We start from the raw sequence: 6,000 nt of genomic DNA, 5'->3' as shown, positions 1-6,000 counted from the left end.
AGAGGCCCTTCAAACAAAAACCAGATTCTCATCCATTTAAATTATAAGAAAAGGGTAGAAGGCAATGCAATTCAACTCTAACAACTAAAAAAAAAAGTTTAGTTTAGTTTCAGAAATCTTAAACATTGAAACTTTTTTTTTTTTTAAGGAATCTTTAATTAGAGAAAATTCAGCATAGGCTTAGTGATCCAGAAAGAGCCCTTTTAAGGACTGTACAAGCCAGCTGGACATTGGCCTTAGAGGTTAATGAATCAATTTTTTATTATGTGCAGTTCATTTGAAAAACATATTTTCCTCTTCTTCTTGAAAGTGCTCTTTCAATGGGATATACTTAGACATGTCACTTCAGAGCTGGGGATGTGGCTCAGTGGGAGAGTGAGGCCCTGGGTTCCATCTCAACCACCCCAGCACTAAGGGAAAAAAAAGTTACTCCATAGAGCTGTTTGAGCCTTTTATGAAAGCAATTTTCAAAGCCACATTGCCAAGTCTCTTGATTTGTAAATAGTCTATGCATTTTTATATTTTAAAGATTCTTCCTTGGTCCCATCTGACATTTTAGCTGAAAGTTCAAAATACAAAAAAAAAAAAAAAAAAAAAACTTGCAGAAAATTAATACTATGAATACTTATATCCCCTAGCTCTGTTTACCAATAATTTTGCTGCATTTTCTTTGTCTCTACATATTTACTTTTCCCTCTGAATCATTTAGAAGTAAATTGTAAATATGTCTCTCCTGATGTTTCAGCATGCATCTCCTAAGAATAAGGACGTTCTCATATGTGACCATGATGTCATTATCACAACAAAGAAATTCAACACCAACACTAAAAATTTGTGTAATTTATAGTCCATAATCAAATTTCAGCAATTATCTCAATGTTGTCCTTTATGGATGTTTTTCTTCTCTGCTCTGATCTGGGGTCCAGTCAGAGAAGGTGCTTGCATAGGCTTGCCATGTTTCTTTCACTCCTTTATTTTAGAACAGTTTCTCCACCATTTTTGATCTCTATTGCATTTGCGTTTTGAAGAGCATAGACCAAATATTTTGTGGAATGTTACACCATGTGGATCTGTCCAGCCTCAGGCTAGACCTTCTTTGGCAAGAAAACTATATAAATATTGGGTGTCCACTGCAGGGCATCTGGAAGCATATGCTCTCCACGCACACCTGTGCTGGTGATGTTAGGAGTCTTTTTTTTTTCTCCCAAAAAGCAGACCCTGAGACAAAGAGTTTAGTACAAGTGGTTTATTTGGGACATGATCTCAGGAAGCACGTGGGAGTGAGGAAGCAGGGCAGGAAGTGGAAAAGTCCACTTGAGATGGGGTGACTGCTATGAGCACGTGGGGCCAGCCCAGCTGGGGACTCTGAGCAACTGAGCCACACCACCGTCAGAGTGACCTTGCTGATGATGTAGGACAGATGAGGCTGGACACCCGAGGAATTGAGGCTCATACTGAATAAAATCCTCTGGACCACTGCAGCCAACAATCTGCTTCCTGCTAATTCCTTGGGTGCCCAGCACTAACTGTCCTACATCATTTGGTGACCCAGATGGGATGGTGGAGGTGAAGATGGCTTTTCTGCCTTTCTTGTCTAGGGGTCTGGCTTTTCTGGGACAGTAGAGGACAACACTTCTCTTTGGTGTGACACAGGTGACTCTTTGCCTGCAGGTGAAGTGACTTACCCAGTGCCCTGGAGTGGCTGCCCCAGCACAAGGGAGCCCAGGAGGAACAGGAAGCAAGACTAGGGAACTTGGAGCACCGCCCGACTGAGCAGGTAAGACCCAGGTCCATTAGTGGTAGCCCACCCGACTTCCCCATAGAGGCCTAAGCCGGTGGAAGATAGGCTCGATCACCCTTTGAGGGTCCTGAGTAACTTCCAAAAGGAGTTGGAGCAGAAAAGGACCCAGGGAGTCGCCTGAGTAGTCTCTGTTTGGGGTCAGCCTGCAGAAGGGAAACCATGACTCCTTCTTTGGTTTTGGAATTTGTGGAATTTTGGGGATTTGGGCAGTATAGAAATTTTGCTCTGATCACGTCTGTGTGAAGGTGTGTGAAACGTGTGAAGAGACAGATGAAGGAAGGGCTCCAACCTGACCCGAGGGCCAAGCGAGTGTGAAGTTTCAATCTGTGGTTCTGTGGTGCCACGTACAGTCTGTGGTGGACCCCACCAATCAACGTCCAGGTGAAAGCTCCAGGTTGGGGGTTGATGCCAACCCTCAAGGCTGAGAGGACCTTAAGTCCCTGGGAGGGGAATGGCCCAAGAGGGCCAGAGTGAGTCTTGTCCTAATTGTGAGACTCCATGCAGGGTGGAACATGGGAGGCGCACAAAGGAAACTGAGTCCCTTAAACCCCTTGGAATGTATGTTGAGAAACTTTAAGAAAGGTTTTAATGGAGACTGTGGAATGAAACTCACTCCGCAAAGGTTGCATACTCTCTGTGAATTAGAATGGCCCATCGTAGGTGTGGGCTGGCCACCAGAAGGATCTTTAGATAAGCCTATCAATGCTGAGATCTTGGGCTGGGGATGTGGCTCAAGCGGTAGTGCGCTCACCTGGCATGCGTGCGGCCCAGGTTCCATCCTCAGCACCACATACAAACAAAGATGTTGTGTCCGCCGGTAATTAAAATATTTTTATTAAAAAAAATTCTCTCTCTCACTCTCTCTTTAAAAAAAAAATGCTGAGATCTTTTAAATAGTTGTTGGAACCCCCAGACTAGCTCCCTTACATTGATTGCTCCCACGAGATAGTACAGAAACAGCCCCCTTGGTTAAGAGTCTGTCTAGATGGACAGTCCAGGTTGATGTTAGCTTGGACTATAGCGGTCTGTAAGACCTCCCCAAAATGCAACTAAGCAGAGAATACCTGACAAAGAAAAGGAACCAGTTTTGCCCAGTGAGCCAGAAGAGAACCCATCAACTTACATGCCACACTACGGGACCTTTCCAGGACCACCAAGACAACAGGCTGGCCCCTCAGACCCTTTGTCCCCAAAGACAGCAGATGATGGCCTTTTGACACAGGCTACTCCTTCCTCCTTGATGTCCGTAGGGCCAGAGTCTTCCCCAGGGCCAAAGATTCCTCCTCTGCCCCCCAAGACCAAGATGGGAACCTGTCCCAAGACCAGAGTCACGACCCAGTTAAGAGCTCTCCAGATGCTCCTACGAGACACAAGAGGACCTGCCAATGTTGACCAGGAGGGAAATGTCTGCGGAGGACAATGCATTTTTGTGTACCAGCCTTTCATCATCACTGATCTCTTGAATTGGAAAAATCATACTTGCTCCTACACAGAGAAGCCCCAGGCCATGATTGATCTGTGCAATCCATTGTCCAAACACATCAGCCTACCTGGGCTGACCGCTGCCAGCTCCTTCTGATTATTCAATATGGAGGAGCATAGATGGGTGATCCAAGCAGTTCCATGTGAGGCCTTCCAACTCTTCACTCCCTTTGATCCCGAGGCACCAGACATCAACAGATAATCAAGGCTGCCTTTGTGGGACAGGTTCAGGGTGACATTTGCTGAAAACTACAAAAACTAGAGGGTTTTTCTGGGAAGAATGCCAGTGAGCTGGTTGAAGTGGCCACCACAGTGTTTGTCAACCAAGACCAAGAGGCCCAGCAAGAAGCAGACCAAAAGATGAAGAAGAGGATGGGTCTCTCCTTGCACTTGCCCTTACTGCAAACCTGAGAGCCACCCAAGCCGGGGGAGGGGGTGTCCCACCAGGACAAAGCCAAAACAAATATCAAAATTGGGGCCAGATGCAGGGTGGGAGGAAGGTCTGGATGGAGGGACCACCTCACCAGGGGAATAGGCTGAGACTAAACCAATGTGCCTGCTGCCATCTAGAGAGCCACTGGGAAAATGAATGCCCCAACTGAAGGGAGACAACTGGTTGCTACTACTCCTTACCAGGATGAGAGGCAAAGCCATTCAAGGGTAATACCAGGCCTAAATCTGTCCCCCATGAAGCTCAACACCGCAGACACCCCATGATAAAATCACCCGAGGAAAGATTTTGTGGGACTGGCAGCCATGGAAAATTATGATGAGTGCTAGGACTGACTGGGCTCCATCCCTCTGGGGTACGAATGCTTATAGGGGGCCAACCTATGGAGAGTGAGGCCCTCCATTCTGTGGTGACCCAACCTGTGGGCCTACTTTCAAAGAAGCAGACCACAGTTGTGGGATCCCTGGGCAACAAAGCTTGTCATCCTTTCCTGTTGTCTCAGTGTTGCAATTTAGCAGGTCACGAAGTGGTCCATGAGTTCCTGTACCCGGTGCCGCTGATGGGTTGAGACCTGCTAGGAAAGCTCTGAGCCCAGATAATTTTTGATGCAAAAGGCCAGGCAGCCTTACCATTGGGAAAACCTGAGCAAGAATTTTAACCCTCACAATTCCCTAGGAAGAAGAGTGGTGCCTCCTCAACCTTGTACAGACACCATAACATGGACCAGAGCTCCCTTGCCAAGTACTGGGAGTATGGGCAGAGGACAATCCACCTGGACTAGCCCAGAACATTCCCCCAGTGGTGGTGAATTTAAAACCAGGAGCCATACTGGTACACCTGAGATACTACCATATTCCTCATAAGACACAAGTTGGAATTCTCAGGCCTTGCCAATCACTAGCCAATCAACCTTTTGTGCCTGTCCAGAAACCAGGAACTGATGATTACTGGCCAGTCCCAAGATTTATACGCAGTAAGTCAAGCCACAGTCACCTTATATCCTGTGGTCCCCAATCCACAAACTCTCCTAAGTCTTCCCTAGCTGAAGCAACCTATTTCACATGCCTGGACCTTAAAGATGCCTTCTCTGCATTCAACTGGCACCACAGAGTCACCACCCTTTGCCTTCCAATGGGAAGACGCCAATGAGAACAGAGGCCAGTGGACCTGGAATAGGCTATGACAAGTTTTCAAAAACTCACCAACCACCTTTGGGATAGCGCTGGCCTCTGACTTTCCTGAAAAGCAATGTGCGTATACATGGCTGCCATACATAGACGATCCGTTGCTACCCAGAACAACCAGAGAGGACTGCATGAAAGGGACACAGCTGCTTCTCACTCTCCTATATAAGCCTGGATACAAAGTTTCAAAGAAGGAAGCCCAGATCTTGTCAAGAAAAAGTCAAGTACCTTGGTTTCTATCTGACTTAGGGTCAATGGCAACTGGGCCCCAAGAGGAAATAGGCGATCTGCTAAATTCTGGTCCCTTCAACCTGCTGTCAAATCAAAGAGTTCTTAGTACTGCTGGATTCTGTCACATATGGATCCCCAACTTTTTATTTATGGCAAAACCCCTCTCTGAAGCCACAAAGAGGGGAGAATGGGAGCCTCTGATGTGGGGGCCCAGTGCAACAAAAGGCCTTTGAGGATATTAAACAAGCCCTCACCAGTGCACCTGGACTAGGGAATCCCTGACCTCCCAAAGCCCTTTTCTCTGTATGTCCATGAGCAGTCTGAAATAGCTGTAGGAGTCCTGACTCAAATGCCAGGGACGTGGCATGGTCCAGTGGAATATCTTTCTAAACAGCTGGACTCTGTAGCCCAAGGTTGGCCATCTTGTTTATGGGCCTTTGCAGCCAGAGCCCTTCTGATGTTGGAAGCTGATAAACTGGCTATGGGACAAAAACTGATTGTCAGAGTTCCTCATTCAATTTTGGCATTGTTAGAGTATAAAGGATAATATTGGCTGACTAATGAGAGGATGGTCAAATACCAGGGCTTGCTATGTGAAAATCTATATATCCGTGGTGAAGTTGTCCCAATTCTAGACCTAGCAACTCTGCTGCCTGTGGAACTGAACAACCTGATCACAACTGTATTGAGGTCAGTGCAATAGGCCTCCAGCAGACCAGACCTGGCAGATCACCCCCTCAAGGACTCTGATGCAGAGTACTTCACAAATGAAAGCAGTTTCATAAAGGATGGGATATGTCTTGCTAGATATGCAGTGGTCACTCTGGACTCCATTGTTGAGGCAGAACATA

The sequence above is a fragment of the Marmota flaviventris genome, chromosome 8 (assembly GCF_047511675.1).
Source record: "Marmota flaviventris isolate mMarFla1 chromosome 8, mMarFla1.hap1, whole genome shotgun sequence".
In the NCBI taxonomy this organism is placed as follows: Eukaryota; Metazoa; Chordata; class Mammalia; order Rodentia; family Sciuridae; genus Marmota; species Marmota flaviventris.
Note: the sequence above shows the minus strand (reverse complement) of the source record.